The sequence below is a fragment of the Halichoerus grypus genome, chromosome 6, assembly GCF_964656455.1.
Source record: "Halichoerus grypus chromosome 6, mHalGry1.hap1.1, whole genome shotgun sequence".
Classification (NCBI taxonomy): domain Eukaryota; kingdom Metazoa; phylum Chordata; class Mammalia; order Carnivora; family Phocidae; genus Halichoerus; species Halichoerus grypus.
The window spans coordinates 122543953-122560813 of NC_135717.1; the positions used below are offsets into that span (position 1 = coordinate 122543953).

At 38.6% G+C, this 16861-nt stretch overlaps 1 protein-coding gene across 17 annotated transcripts in view; it reads right to left on the reverse strand.

The window, feature by feature from the left end:
- The window catches only part of R3HDM2 (R3H domain containing 2), a 154547-nt gene that overhangs the window by 57560 nt on the left and 80126 nt on the right, over positions 1 to 16861 (reverse strand). For 4 of the 17 annotated variants that reach the window (XM_078076154.1, XM_078076157.1, XM_078076150.1 and 1 more), the window contains exon 1: positions 4040 to 4163. The exons of 5 other annotated variants lie outside the window; for them this stretch is intronic. The gene's annotated coding sequence lies outside the window, so the exon portion shown is untranslated. Of the gene's footprint in view, positions 1 to 4039; positions 4168 to 6235; positions 6375 to 16861 lie in introns of those variants that run through there. 8 more of the 17 variants (XM_078076166.1, XM_078076155.1, XM_078076163.1 and 5 more) reach the window with 7 other exon arrangements.

The following is a 16861-nucleotide window of genomic DNA, read 5'->3' on the forward strand; positions in this document are numbered from 1 at the left end:
TCTGGTCCTATAACCGCCCCTCCAGCCCCCTTTTAAGATCCTAAGCCAGTACATATGGAAACACAGCATATTTACTGACCTCAGAAGCACAAGAAGTTGCACGAATAGGCTATTTTTTCAGTATGACCACCCTGGGCTCTGGTCAGAGGAGGCCATCTTCCTCAAGTACCAACAAGAGCCAGAGCAGCTCTCATTTATTATGCACCTACTGTATTCCAAACACCATACTCAGGAATTTATAGAAGTTACCACATTTATCTTCACTTTAACACATTCCGAAAATTTACTTTCAGATACTAACAGTTAAGGATTAAAAATTTCTTCATCCTTGTTTTTTTTTTTTTTTTTTAGATTTTATTTATTTGTCAGAGAGAGAGTAGAAGGAGGCCGAGTGGCAGGCAGAGGGAGAAGCAGGCAGGGAGCCTGATGCAGGACTCGATCCCAGGCCCCGAGATCATGACCTGGGCCAAAGGCAGATGCTTAACTGAATGAGCCACCCAGGCATCCCCTTCATCCTTGTTTTAAGACCAGAAAAGTTTAATACCAGAGAAGACCCTTGATAGGCTTCTTTATACTTATAGAAAACACACACAAAAAAGAAAAGAAAAATGAACCATAATCTCTAACTAAAAGATAACTGCTATTAATAACACAGTGTTTTCAGATAAATTTTTCTAAATTTTGTTTCCATATTTGTATGGAATTTGTATCCACATTGCACATATTTCCATATCTAATAATTTTTATGTAGTATATATTATACAGAACATCTTTTTTAAAAATTTTATTTATTTAACAGAGAGAGACATAGCGAAAGAGGGAACACAAGCAAGGGGAGTGGGAGAGAGAGAAGCAGGCTTCCCGTTGAGCAGAGAGCCCAATGTGGGACTCGATCCCAGGACCCCGGGATCATAACCTGAGCCAAAGGCAGACGCGTAACGACTGAGCCACCCAGGTGCCCTATACAGAACATCTTTAAACCATGATTTTTTCTACTACTAAAACTGTGACCAAAAAAAAAAAAAAAAGTGACCATTTTCTACATTATTACTTTTACCAGTCATTTTAATAGCTATCTAATATTCTACTACATACAAGTACCATAATTTTTAAGTAATCTCTACACCCAAAGTGGGGCTCGAACTCACAATCCCGAGATCAAGAGCAGCATGCTCTGCTGACTGAGCCAACCAGGTACCCCACATGTATCATAATTTTAAACCATTTCCCTATTATTTTATAGTTAGGAAGCTGTTAATTTTTATAATAAAATAATGCTGTGATGAATATATTTGTACTTAAATCTTTATTCGTATTTCTCATCAACTCCCTAGAATAAATACATTCAAAAGTTTTGGAGATAAAAAATTTCTCCCTTAGTTCACCCCAATTAATAGAAGCAAGGATAGCCACACTATCTAATTATGGTATTTTTCAACTATTCCCCCAAGAACATATAATGTCCACTTAGCACATCCCATGACAGTGCCTGGACTTTAAGTTAGACATTCACCCAGGCAGTGCTTTTTACTTTTCTTCAACTCAGGCCCCATTTTAGTAATATTAACTCTCCTTTCCTATATATCACTAGAAAAGATATATACCCTATACTCCTTTAGACTCACTGGCCTAAGAAAATTAATAGGGAGGAAAGGGGGCACCTGGGTAGATCAGTTGGTTAAGGGTCTGACTTGATTTAGGCTCAGGTCACAGGGTTGGTGAGATGGAGCCCTGTGTCAGGCTCTGTGCTGGGCGTGGAGCCTGCTTAACATTCTCTCTCTGCCCCTCCCCCGCTCAAAAAAAAAGGGAGGAAAGGATAAAAAGTCACACAGGGAAATATTCTCTTTGACATTAATGTTACATACCATCTACTAGCTTTTGTGAGTATACCTTTATATTAGAGAGCAGTCCAAAAGATGAAGCCTCAAAAACGACAAAAGAATAACACTGTAGTCTTTAACATGAAACTGTAAGAAAATAAAAGGGCATGGAGATATTGAATATTTCAATATTTGTTTGTGATTTGACATTTGGTCCATTTAAGATCCTAGATGTTTTTTTTAAGTGAGTTCTATGCCCAACATGGGGCTTGAACTCATGACCCCAAGATCAAGAGTCACAGGCTCTACCAACTGAGCCCACCAGGTGCCCTAGATCCTAGAGTTTTTTAAGCTTGTGAATTTAAAGAGTTTTTCTACATAGTGCTTCATATAAATCCCACACTCTCACAAATATATGCAGAAAGAATACCTCCTCATCAACTCACAGAGAGAAAAGCAAAGGATACAAAGTTTCAGAGGTAGACAATAAAGGCAAGCGTCCTAAGATTTTAAAGTACAAAGTAAAACACTAAACAAAAAATAAAAAAACCAACCAACCATCTCATTTACAGAAGTCAAAAGATGATGGCCAAGAAAAGAAGAGAGCTATGAATCCGACTTAACATGTTCCCCAATTTGGTCTCAAGTAATAAGCATCAAATTAGAGAAGATACTTCTTTTTTAAAAAAAAGATTTTATTTATTTATTTGAGAGAAATAGAGAGCGAGGACAAGCAGGGGGAGCGGCAAGCAGAGGGAGAAGCAAGCTCCCCGCTGAGCAAGGAGCCCAATGCAGGGCTCGATCCCAGGACCCTGGGATCATGACTTGAGCTGAATGAAGGCAGACGCTTAACCGACCAAGCCACTCAGGTGCCCAGAGAAGATACTTCTAAAAGGATCAACTGTGTCAATTTTAACCTTAAATATTTAGATTATGCTTATATTGTTTTAAAAACTCAATATGCTACATGGCTTTAAAAACCACTTCTGGCTTCCTCAAAAATTACTGGTGATCTGAAGATATAAATGGTACATCCCTGTTTAATTTCTTTTTTTTTTTTTTAAGATTTTATTTATTCAACAGAGAGAGAGCACAAGCAGGGGGAGCAGCCAAGGGAGAGGGAGAAGCAGGCTCTCCACTGAGCAGGGAGCCCGATGTGGGACTTGATCCCAGGACGCTGGGATCATGACCTGAGCCCAAGGCAGACACTTAACCGACTGAGCCACCCAGGCCCCAGCCCTGTTTAATTTCTAGACATTAATTTCTAAACATTAATAATAATGGCTAATGCTAAGTAAGCCTTTAAGATGACCAGGAACTATCTTAAAAGCTTTACAAGCATTAACTCTTTTTTTTTTTAAATAAGTTTTTTTTTTTTTTTAAGATTTTATTTATTTGACAGAGACACAGTGAGAGAGGGAACACAAGCAGGGGGAGTGGGAGAGGGAGAAGCAGGCTTCCCACTGAGCAGGGAGCCCGATGCATGGCTCAATCCCAGGACCCTGGGATCATGACCTGAGCCAAAGGCAGACGCTTAATGACTGAGCCACCCAGGCGCCCCGCATTAACTCTTTTAATCCTCAAAACAACCCTAGGAGGTAGATACTGTTATTATCTTCATTTCATATATTTTACATATGAAGAAATGGAGAGGTTAAGTAATTTGCCCAATGTCAGAGAACCAGCAATTGGCATAGCTGGGATTTGAGCTCAGGCAGCCTAAATTCAGAGTCTAAGTATTTAGCCACTATACTTAAAAAAAAAAAAAAAAAAAAAAAAGCTCCTAACAGGCTATAGACAATGGGAGTGGGTAGGCTAGGAGAGAACACCAGAGAAAGTACGTATAAAGTTTTAGGCACAGGGGCACGTGGGTGGCTCAGTCAGTTAAGCATCTGCCTTTGGCTTAGGTCATGATCCCAGGACCTTGGGATCAAGCCCTGGATCTGTCTCCCTGCTCAGCCGGGAGTTTGCTTCTCCCTCTGCCTCTGTCCCTCCCCCAGCTCATGCTCTCTCTCTCAAATAAATAAATAAATCTTTAAAAAAAAAAGTTTTAGGCACAGAAATAGTCTCTATCAATTTTACCAGGAAGTTCTTTCGACATATATCACATTTTAAATTATCCCAAATAGGGATAATTTGCAAAAGCAGTTCTTGACCTTTTCCTCCCCCTTAAAAAAAAAAAAAACGAAATGAAGGATAGAAAGAAACTGAAATCTTACTTCTCCAACACCTTTCAACAGCTTTTCTTGCCTTGACCTTTTCCAAAACCTTGACAGTTAGAAAACAAAAATGATAAAAGAAGGCACTTTCACTTGAAATAAAAAGACCTCTTAGTAATTTTTCCACTGCTAATGACTGAAACATTTGAGAAAGACTTAGGTCGATCCCACCCACTCCCAAATGGAAGGAAAACCAAGTTAAAACCGTCATCTTTTAATTTCACAGCAGTTTTCTTCCCCCTCTATGGCTATTCCTGTCCTCGCTGCAGACAGGGAACTGCTCCCAATGACGTCAGAGCAGTCTCCCAGCAACGATTAATAAGGGCTGTCCACCACAGGGGTTTCCTGAAAAGCTAGCAAGAAATTATCCACATATTTGCTGCAATATTGAGATGCAAGGATATGGTGGAATTTCTCTTAACCCTTATAGCTCCAGTCTCTGGCAAGCTTCAAAATAAGTTATTCTTCTGGAATGCTCTCAGTTTACCCTAGGATTATCTTCCTTTTTCTCCCCCAACTTCTCTCCAAATAAAATTATAATTTTGTTAGTTTGAAATACTTATATCTGTAATAAATTGATAATATGATATATTTGAACTACTATAATAAATAGGACTAGGATATAAGTCTGGCAGATATTACTCTTTTCACCTCATACACAGAACTTAGAATAGATGAGAGCACAGAACAGAAAAGAATGTCAGGACAGAAAAGCCAACAAGTTCTTAAAGGTACTTTTCCACATATGTTACCCAAACACATCCACAGACAAAAGGCAAAAACCTTAAATTTTCCTAGCTCTAGTCTGCTGAATTTTTCACACTGACCTCTGCAGGCAGCCCTCCAGAGATCAGTGGTATTAAATGGAGTTGCATAAAAAAGAACTGGAAGCCCATTACTTACTTAATCCAGAAAAGGGTAAATTAGGTTCACACCCAAGAGGATATCTAACAATTTCTTCCTAAAGCTTTGTTCTAGCTTCATACATTCAAAATGAGAGTTTTAGTCTACAGTGGCAAGGAATTTCACCTACCTACCTATTTTTGAGGTCTGAGAAACAGCATACAAATCAAACTGCCTGCTCAGGACCAGTGCAAATAAGGTAGAAAAATTCCAAATTCCAAAACTCAACCTAGAATTACTCATGGATGCTAGGTTCCAGAAACCTGCTCATGAGCCCCTTTTCATTCTGTATTTAGAAAAAGCAATTAGGTAAAATTCATTAGCAGCAGGACATATAGGGTTAATTCGGGCACTATGCTTCAGCAGTCCTGACTCTGGCCCCAACCTATTCTAAAAGGAAACATACAAAATAGCATCGCTATCTTTAACAACATCCCACTTTGGCTTCCGCTCTGTTCAGTGGAACCCAGTTATCATCAAGGCATAGATGGGAGAACGCACCACTTCAGATGGATTTTCTTCTTCCTTCTCTCTGTCCCCTCCCTCTCAGAAGAAAAAAGACTGCAAACAAAATCACTACGTCACTGGAGGCAGAGGGAATCCCATCTCTGCACTCTTTAGAAACCAAAGCCAGCAAACAAAAACAAGCCAATTACAAGAAACAAATAAGTAATCCAAAATAAGAAGCAGTAAACCCACAGGAAATTCTTATGATAAATGATAAAGCTCAGTACGTCAAAAAGCATGTTTCAGTAAAAAGGCTGAACAAATTGCTCCTAAGATGTTCATAATCAAAAAAAGCTTCCTAGACACAGCAAAGGCGACATATTTCTTATCATCACAGTTAAAGACTAGGGGGCAGTTACATAAAGACATAGGACACAGAGACATATTCACCAGCGGATGTGGATAGCTGTGGAATGACACAGTGAAGGATATTTATAGGGGATTCCCTGCTTCCTGCAATGTGCGTCAACAGCATCACCAAAGAAACAGAAATCACCACTATTCTCATAAGCTAAAGCTGAATGAAGCATCACTAGAAATAGCCAGAGGTAGAATCTGAAAACAATAAAAGTTCTAGCAAACCGAATTTTTAAAATATTTTAAAGGTAAAAATCAGCAAATGAAAATGCCCACAAAACATCTGATAATTCTCTAATTTTCCTACTTTGTATTATACAGTTACATTGGCCAAGATAAAAAAGGTATCTATTTTTCTAGCTTCTTCCTTATCCAGTCTATGGAGTTCAAGGACTTTTATATAAAGAAAGAAAATTATCCAAAACTCACCCCAGATGGATCTGCACTTAAACCAACAGCAAGCTCACATTATTAATGGAGACCTCATTGTAAGAATCTGTTCTGCCGGAATTTTGCAGGAAGAAATTCCTTCTGGGAAACCTGTACCTCTTGCCCCACCCACGGTCCCCTCTTGCCCCCTTCACCCTTGAATGAAATGCTACTGATCCTTGCTGCTGCGTCTCCAGCAGGTTAACTGCTCTGACAAGCAGCCCTGAAGCAGACCACGGCCCAGCTGGAGAGATGTCACCTAGAGCTCTGCCAACAGTCTCTCTCTCTCTCTCTCTCTCTCTCTCTCTCTCACACACACACACACACATATGCAGGCTGCAAGAGCACCCCCTCCCAACTCCTCTTTTCGCTCTCATTCAAGCACTTCAGCGACATGCCTGCCTCCACACTGCTCTGAGGATAGCTTTTAAAGACACAGCAGCAGTTCTTTTCTGCTGCATATGGAGAGATGCCAAAATAAAGGCTTATTAAATAAGAATAATGAGTTGCGGATATATATGGAGTTAAAAGTTCACTTTTAAATCTATTTTGCCCTTTTCTCACCTGTAAAATAACCGAGGAGAGAGAAACGGTCTTTGCTTAAAAGCTACTAGGCTAGACTTCAGAAATTAAGACCAAACCTAGAAACAGAATTTTCTTTCCAGTGAGCTATATTTAATGAAATCATTTTTCACTTGGGGGAAGAAGGTGGGCAACACAGAATACTAGTAGCTATCTGTTCCTCCTTCCATGTGTGTTCCACAAGGATGGTGAAGAGACTGGCTATAAAATGGGGGAATGAGGAAACTGTGAAGGCATCTTACTGATAAAACTGATGAAAAAGGATGAGAATAGAGTGTAAGTATGTGGATGAGGATAAATAGATTTTTAAAAAGGAAGTGGTACGAAAGACACCAGGAAGGAAGAGTAATAGTTCTTAAAAGTATGCATGGCTCTGGGGCACCTGGGTGGCTCAGTAGATTAAGCATGACTCTTGGTTTGGGCTCAGGTCATGAATTCAGGGTCATGAACTCAGGGTCATGGGATGAAGCCCCTCTCCAGCTCCGGCCCTGCGCTCAACGGGGAGTCTGCTTGTCCCTCTCCCTCTGTTCCTCCCCCCACTAGCGCTCTCTCTCTTTCTCTCTCTAAAAATAAATAATTAAAAATCTTTAAAAAGTATGCATGACTCTGAGACAGAAGACATATTAAGTGACCTCAGGTCCTGATTTTTAAGAGCCCAAGGAAAGGTAGTAATAATTTCCATTGCTACAAGAACTAATGGACATTATAAGTGGCACAAGGTCTTCAGTAGCACAAAATAATACATGGGTAGGGGTCCAGGCATCCTGAGGAAAACAATAAAACCTGTCGCAAAGACAACTAATCGTTCATTCAAAAATATATTCATTGTGTGCTGTGTTCTTACTATGGGCCAGACACTATGATAAGCTCTAGGAATATGAGACAGATTTATTAAGGGTCATACAGAAGAAAAAAAGAAAGGATCTGGTTTTTACTCTGAATGAGATGAGAAGCGATTAGGGGGTTAGAAAGCTGATCCTAAAAGGCCAAAGAGACCACTGACAGGAATCTGGCTTTTACATTAGAGAGGCAATCTCACTTGAGATGAGAGACCACTGGGAGTTCTTAAGTAGAGCAACGGCATGTTTTGACCTTTATTTCTTTTTTGCCTCCAAACTTTTAAGAAATTTCTAACATACTGGGGCGCCTGGGTGGCTCAGTCGTTAAGCGTCTGCCTTCGGCTCAGGTCATGATCCCAGGGTCCTGGGATCAAGCCCCGCATCGGGCTCCCTGCTCCGCGGGAAGCCTGTTTCTCCCTCTCCCTCTCCCCCTGCTTGTGATCCTGCTCTCACAGTGTCTCTCTCTGTCAAATAAATAAATAAAATCTTTAAAAAAAAAAAAAAAAAAAAAAAAGAAATTTCTAACATACAGAGATTTTGTAAAAATAGTACAACAGCCACCTGGATTCATATTCAGGTTTAGTACATATGTGTGCATGCACCCATGTGTGTAAATTTTTTTCAGAGCTATCTGAGATGTTCTCATAATGACCCTTCACACATAAAATAATTCAGCATGTATCTCCTAATAAAGCCACTCTGAACTATGAAATAACCACCTGTCAAGTCCCAGATGGGTTAATGAGTAGCACACCTGCCAAAAAATCTAAATAGCACTGCAAAAGCTTAGAAAACTCAAATGACTTTGGAATCACCATCCACTGAAGGCTGGACAGAACCTGCAAGCTGAACCAAACCAGGTCAAATGTCTGCTAAAATAAAAGTCAACGTTCACCATGGCATTTAAACCAGACCCAGACCCTTGTAACATAATATTCATATTTTCCAGGATACAATCCAAAAATTTCTTGGCATCCAAAAAAACCCAAGATAATTTCAATTTGCATAGGAAAAGAGATGACCAGATACAACACTGAGATGACACAGATATAGGAAATCTGACAGCTATTAAAACAGCTATTATAAAAATGCTCCAACAGCACAGTATAAGGTATAGACTTGTCTATTCACTATGTTGTACACCTGAAACTAATGTAACACTGTCAACTATACTACAATTAAAAAAAAAAAAGTATTCAAAAAGACTTTGTGGAGCTAGAAAGATAATCTGTCACTTGAGAATTAGGTTTAAGCATGATAAATGCCTATATTGACCTATCCTTATCCATGATTAAAACAATAACCTTATTTAAAAAAAAAAAAAAGGAAAGAAAATCTTTCTCTAAAAAATTAGGGAAATATTCCTGAAACTAATGGCAAGAAAGAATATTTTAAGAAAAAATAGATGATATAAAGAAGAACCAAATGGAAATTTTAGAACTGAAAAATGTAACAATCAAAATATAAATACTCCATGGGTTCAACAGCAGAACAAAAATGACAGAAGAATCCAGTTAATTTTCAGACAGATCAAATTCAAACTGAAGACAGATAAATTTGAAGAGAGGTCAAATCTCAATAGCAATATCAAATAGGAATCAATATCAAATCTGAACAATAAAGAGAAAAAAGACTGGGGGGAAAAAGAACAATCATCAAAGATCTGTAGGGCAATACCAAAATGTCTAATATTTGGGCCATCAGTGCTCCAAAAGGAGAGGAGAAAGAGTGGTGAAATATTTGAAGAAATAATGGTTTAAAATTTCACATATTTGACAAAAGACACAAACATACAGAGTCAAGAAGCTCAGCAATCCCCAAATAGGATAAATAAAACAAAATCCACTCCTGGATTTATAATAATCTCACAGCTAAAAACTAAAGACAAAGAAAAAAATCTTGAAAGCAACCAGAGAAAAATGATGTATTACCTATTAAGGAAACAATGATCTGAATGTCTCTATATTTCTTATCAGAAAGGGAACTAGAAGGAAATAAAACAACATTTTATTTTTTTATTTTTTATTTTTAAAAGATTTTATTTATTTATTTGACAAAGAGAGACACAGCGAGAGAGGGAACACAAGCAGGGGGAGTGAGAGAGGGAGAAGCAGGCTTCCCGCGGAGCAGGGAGCCCGATGCGGGGCTCGATCCCAGGACCCTGGGATCATGACCTGAGCCGAAGGCAGACGCCTAACGACTGAGCCACCCAGGCGTCCCAACATTTTATTTTTTTTTAAAGATTTTATTTATTTTATTTGACAGAGAAAGAGAGAAACAGTGAGAGAGGGAACACAAGCAGGGGGAGTGGGAGAGGGAGAAGCAGGCTTCCCATGGAGCAGGGAGCCCAATGCGGGGCTCGATCCCAGGACTCTGGGATCATGACCCAAGCCAAAGGTAGATACTTAACGACTGAGCCACCCAGGCACCCCTAAAACAACATTTGAAAGTGCTGAAAGGAAACACAGCTTTCTATATCCAGAGGAAATATCTTTTTTTTTTTTTAAAGATTTTATTTATTTGACAGAGAGAGACACAGCGAGAGAGGGAACACAAGCAGGGGGAGTGGGAGAGGGAGAAGCAGGCTTCCCATGGAGCAGGGAGCCCAATGCGGGTCCCGACCCAGGACTCCGGGATCATGACCTGAGCCGAAGGCAGACGCCTAACGGCTGAGCCACCCAGGCGCCCCCAGAGTAAATATCCTTGAGGAATGAAGATGACATAGACATTCTCAGATAAACGAAAACCAAGAGAATTCACTGCTAACAGACCTATTCTAAAAGAATGGCCAAAAAAAGTTCTTCAGAAAGATGGGAAATAATACAACTAAACTTGGAACACCCGGAACAAAGAAAGAAAAATATAAATGCTAAATATCTGGTTACTATAATATACGATTCTCCTCCTCTTGAGTTCTTTGAAATGTTTGATGTTTGCAAACAAAAAATTGTAGGATGATCTCAAGGAATTTTCACTGTATGTCGATAAATGTAATAGATAAGACAACTACAATATTAAGGGGGGACAGGACAAGAACCTATATGGTGGTAAGGTTTCAACATTCTACCTAAATTGGCAAAGTATTAATTCTAAGTAGACCATTAAAAGTTAGGTGTGTATATTGAAAAAAAAAGAGAGATCACTACACAGCCAATAAAATCTACATAAAAAGGTACAGTCAAAACCTAATAGATAAAGTTAAATGATTAAAATGGAATATCACAAAATGTTCAAATGACTCAAAAGGCAGGAAAAGGATACCATCAGAGGATTAAAAATAGGAAGAACAAAGAAAAAAACAATAAAATAGTAGACTTAATGCTAAACATATCAATAATTACATTAAATGTAAATGGTCTAAAAATGCCAATTAAAAGACAGGTGTTCAGGGGTGCTTGGGTGGCTCAGTTGGTTAGGCGTCTGCCTTTGGCTCAGGTCATGATCCCAGGGTCCTGGGATCAAGCCCCAACTCAGGCTTCCTACTCACTGGGGAGCCTACCTCTCCCCTTCCCTCTGCCCCCTCATGCCCACGCTCATGCACGGGCTCTCTCCCTCTCAAATAAAATTCTTTTTTTTTTTTTTAAAGATTTTATTTATTTATTTTGAGAGAGAGAGAATGAGAGAGAGCGAGTACATGAGAGGGGGAGGGTCAGAGGGAGAAGCAGACTCCCTGCCGAGCAGGGAGCCCGATGCGGGACTCGATCCAGGGACTCCAGGATCATGACCTGAGCCGAAGGCAGTCGCTTAACCAACTGAGCCACCCAGGCGCCCCGTCCGTCTCAAATAAAATTCTTAAAAAAAAAGTTGTTCAAATATATTAGAAACTTCAAATATGATAACTTATACTTAGGCAGGTTGAAGGCAAATAGAATAAACTACTTGGTATGGTACTTTAATAGTGGATACATGACTTTACATATGAGTCAAAACCCACAGAAGGGTGCCTGGGTGGCTCAGTCAGTTAAGCATCTGCCTTCAGCTCTGGTCGTGATCCCAGGGTCCTGGAATTGAGCCCCACAGCAAGCTCCCCGCTCAGTAGGGAGTCTGCTTCTCCCTCTCCCTCTGCCCCTCCCCCCACTCACGTTCTCGTTCTCTCTCAAATAAATCTTTTCCAAAAATTAAAATAATAAGTAAATAAAATCTTAAAAAAAAAAAAGACTGATGCCTTCCCCCTAAAATCAGAAACAAGACAAGGTTGTCCACTGTAAACCCTTACTATTCAACATCATAGTGAAAGCCCTAGCCAGTACAATAAGCAAAGAGAAAGAAATAAAAGCCATACAGATTGGCAAAGAAGAAATAAAAACTATTTCTCTTCAAAGACAATAAAATTGCACACATATAAAATACTAAGGAACCACCCCCCACCCCCAGAAAACCCTAGAACTAGTAAATCTGTTTAGCAAGATTGTAGGACATAAATTCAACACTGCCAAATCAAATTTCCCCAAACTGATCTATAGATTTGGTACAATTCTAATTCAAAATCCCAGTAGGATTTTTTTGTAGATATAACAAATTAACTCTAATATTTATATGGAGAACCAAAAAAGCAAAATAGCCAAAATAATTTTGAAGAATAATTTGTAGAAATCAGAGTACCCAATATTAAGACTTACTATAAAGTTACAATAATCAAGACAGTATAGAATCGGTGATGGTAAAGAACATATCAGTGGAATAGAATAGAAATCCAGAAATCCAGGAGTGCCTGGGGGGCTCAGTTGTTAAGTGTCTGCCTTCGGCTCAGGTCATGATCCCAGGGTCCTGGGATCAAGCCCTGCATCAGGCTCCGTGCTCAGAGGGAGGCCTGCTTCTCCCTCTCCCACTCCCCGTGCTTGTGTTCCTGCTCTCGCTATCTCTCTCTCTGTCAAATAAATAAAATCTTAAAAAAAAAAGAAATCCATATAAATATACCAACTGATTTATTTTACAAAGGTACAAAAACAATTTAATGGAGAAAAGACAATCTTTTAAACAAATGGCATAGAGGTGGCGCCTGGGTGGCTCAGTCGTTAAGCGTCTGCCTTCAGCTCAGGTCATGACCCCAGGGTCCTGGGATAGAGCCCCACATCGGGCTCCCTGCTAGGCGGGAAGCCTGCTTCTCTCTCCCCCATTCCCCCTGCTTGTGTTCCCTCTCTCGCTGTGTCTCTCTCTGTCAAATAAATAAACAAAATCTTAAAAAAAAAAAAATGGCATAGAAACCACTGGACATCCATATACAAAAATAAATGAGTATCAACCTAAACCTTACACAAATAGATTGCTGGTCTAAATGTAAAATGTCAAACTATAAAATGTTTGGAAGAAAACAAAGGAGTAAATCTTTGTGACCTGGAATTAGGCAAAGAGTTCATTCTTTTTTTAAAAGATTTTATTTATTTGAGAGAGAGAGGGAGAGAGAGAGGGAGAAACAGACTCTCTGCTGAGCAGGGAGCCTGACATGTAGTATAGATTAAACAAAAATAGTAGAATGTTGATGATTACTGAATGGTACAGGGGGTAGATTCATTATAATATTGTATTTACTTGGCATTTTTGAAATTTTTTTCATCTAAAAAAAGAAAAAAGGCCAGGAGAACCAGCAAAGGAAACTAAGAAGGAATGGCAAGTAAAAAAAGAAAGTGTAATGTCTTGGAAGCCAAGTGAAAAAAACATATAGAGGAAAAGTCAAAAACAATGTCAAATACTTGATAGGTCAGTAAGATAAGAATTTACAACCAATTATAGGATTTAGGAATAGAGAGCAGTGGGGTAAAAGCCTTAATCAAGTGGGTTCAAGAGAGAAAAAAGGAGAGAAATTGGTGATAGCAAGAATAGATAACTCTTTCGGGCGCCTGGGTGGCTCAGTCATTAAGCTTCTGCCTTCGGCTCAGGTCATGATCCCAGGGTCCTGGGATCGAGCCCCGCATCGGGCTCCCTGCTCTGCGGGAAGCCTGCTTCTCCCTCTCCCACTCGCCCTGCTTGTGTTCCCTCTCTCGCTGTGTCTCTCTCTGTCAAATAAATAAATAAAATCTTAAAAAAAAAAAAAAAAAAGAATAGATAACTCTTTCAAATAATTTTGCTGTAAAGAGAAATGAGGTGGTAGCCGGAGCTGGATCAAGAGCTGGAGAGAGGATCAAGAAGGGTATAAGATGGGACAGACTGTAATATATCTGAGTCCTGATGTTCCGTCACAAAATTATTCTCTTAAAGAATCATTAGCTAAATCCATATAAAGTAATGTTAAGACCCCCCAAGTCACACTAAGTGATAAAAGCAAGTTGCATTTGCCAAAATCTTTTTGAGTACTTTCTATGGCCTAGGTACTACTCTACGCATTTTAAAATGCAAACTTTCATTGAAATCTCATTCTTCAATAATCACAAATAGTAAAACATTTGTATATAAAAATGTTCACAAACATTATTTATAATAGAGAAAAATCTGGGAATAAATAGCCAATAGGAATAATTAAACTGATGACAAATTCAAACAAATGAATGGAAAGTTATTTTCATGATGTGTTTATAAATTTTTTTTTTAATGACAAGGGAACGATTTGTGATAGTCCAGACAAAAATCTTATGCAAAACTATATATACATTATGATATTAACTATAAGTATCTATGAAAAGATAATAGATTAAAAATATAACAAAAATTTAACAAGTATCTCTCTCTTAGGAATGAGATTACAGGTGATATTTATTTTCTTCTTTATATAGTTTTACTCATCCGCATTTTCTAAAATGTCTCTATTTTTTTTTTAAGATTTTATTTATTTTTGCAAGAGTGGGGGGGAGGGGCAGAGGGAGAAGCAGGGAGCCTGATGCAGGGCTCAATCCCAGAACCCTGGAACCATGACCTGAGTCAAATATAGATGCTTAACTGACTGAGCCACCCAGGCGCCATAAAATGTCTTTAATATCCACATATGGATTATCAGATATTTTTAAAATAGTCATTCTCATACTGAACTACATAAACTAAGAGATGACAATAATGAGAAAAATAGGCAACTGGGAATTTTCAGGTCCCTCCATGCTTAGTATATGGAGGCTTAACTGTGAGCTTTACAACAAAACAAACCCTTGAAAATTGAACTTAGGGTTAACTGAGAATATTAGCTATTCGCTGGGTCACATAACTAGGATGTGTTCAGATCTTCATAACTGCAAGCAAAGCAAGTCAAGAAGTTTTAAAATAAGAAGTATCGTAATTCCAATAAAAGTCCTCTAGTTCTTCTAGATTGCATCACATAAAAATTCAACCACAGCAGCCCCAAATAAACACTAAGGATACCTCTGGCTCTTACAATTTGTTCAACCAAAAAGAAGTTTAAATGCATGGACCCTGTTTGGGTCCATATTCCACAATTATAAAAAACGATACCTTGAAGACAATTGGAAAACCAAACATGAACTAGATTTTGTGGGGTTTTGTGGTTTTTTGAAAAAGATTTTATTTATTTATTTGACAGAGAGAGACACAGCGAGAGAGGGAACACAAGCAGGGGGAGTGGGAGAGGAAGAAGGAGGCTTCCCGCTGAGCAGGGAGCCCAATGCGGGGCTTGATCCCAGGATCCTGGGACCATGACCCGAGCTGAAGACAGACGCTTAACGACTGAGCCACCCGGGTGTCCCATGAACTGGGTTTTGAATGACATTAAGTATTACTGTTAATTTTGTGAAATATGAAAAGGTCACAGTGGTTTTTTTAAAAGTCCTTATTAGTTTTAGATGCATCCTGAATTATTTGCAGGTGAAATGACATATGTGGATTTGCTTTAAAATATTCCAACTTCAATAACAATAACAAAAAAAAGTGTGGGGGGAGATTGTGTTGAAACTGGATAGTGGATTCATGGTGGTTCATTAGACTATTCTCTATTGTATTTATGTTTAAATCTTCCATAAGAAAATTTCTCAATAGTTTACATGAGCGGGGATGATGAGGCTTTAAATTTCCAAGACATTTCCCACATCTGGATGGCAAATAAAACGACATCAAATGTCCAAAAATACAAAAATGAGATATAGAAAAGGAAGCTGCTGGTGATTCTGACAGGTAAACCTGCTTATGCAGTGAATAAGACATTCTCTGAACTAAGTCACAATTAAGACTAAAACACAATAGCATTCATTCATAACAGGACTAAAAAGAAACAGTAAGTAAGGTCTGTGGATGGTGAGTATTGAGGGAGTATGTGCTGTTTCTGCAGCACAAAGCAGAATTCAGATAAAGAAAATGTCAGTATTTCATTGTAGCACAACTTTTTACTACTCGCTAAGATATTTTCCTTGATGTAAAGCACAAGGACTAACAGTGACTGATTTGCTGGCTTTCTACTCACTAATCATGTAACTGGCAAACAGCTCTACCTCTTTAAACCTGACCTATAAAATGGGGATAACTAGACGTGCCTTGCAAGATATTACGAAAATTAGAAACAAATCGCTGGCACAAAACATGCAACTTAATAAGCTGCAGCTAGTATTATTATTACTGAGTTTAACAGGAAAAAAGAATATCCATTAGAGTCAGGAATGATAAAAAGAAGCTCACCATCACTGCCTCTATTCAATATTAAATTGGAGGGCTTAGAGAAAAGGAGTAGGATGCAAAAAAGGAAAAGAACTAGAAAGCAAGACAAAACTGTTCTAAATTTAGTAATGACCCTGCAGAATCCAAGAAAATCTAAGGACTAACCATTTAGCAGCAAAAAGAGCTCAGCTGAAATGAAAATCAATGTATTAAATCAACAGCGTATCTATATTCTAACAAAAATAGAAAAAGGGAACCCATATACAATAACAACCAATACTGCCTAGAGACAAATCAAACAAAAGATCTTTAATGAAAAGGTTATATAAAACACTACTGAAGGATATTAAAAACCCAAACAAATGGAGTTAGAGAAAATACCTCTGGCTATAAGACTCAATACTGCAAAAAAGCCAGTTCACTCCATGTTAATCTAAAAATTCAATGCAATTTACAACAAAAATGTCAATGGAGTCTAATAAAATGAACAGGTGGAGATTGCCCTACTAGTAGAGGCTTCTTAGACAGTAATTAAGACACGTGGAATGAATACTGACTGATTATTTGATGAAAGGTGAAATGAAACAGGGTCGCTTCTGTCAAGGGGTTTTAAAATGGCCCAGGGGGTCTCCCATCCAAGTACTAACCAGGCCCGACCCTGCTTAGCTTCTGGCCATTT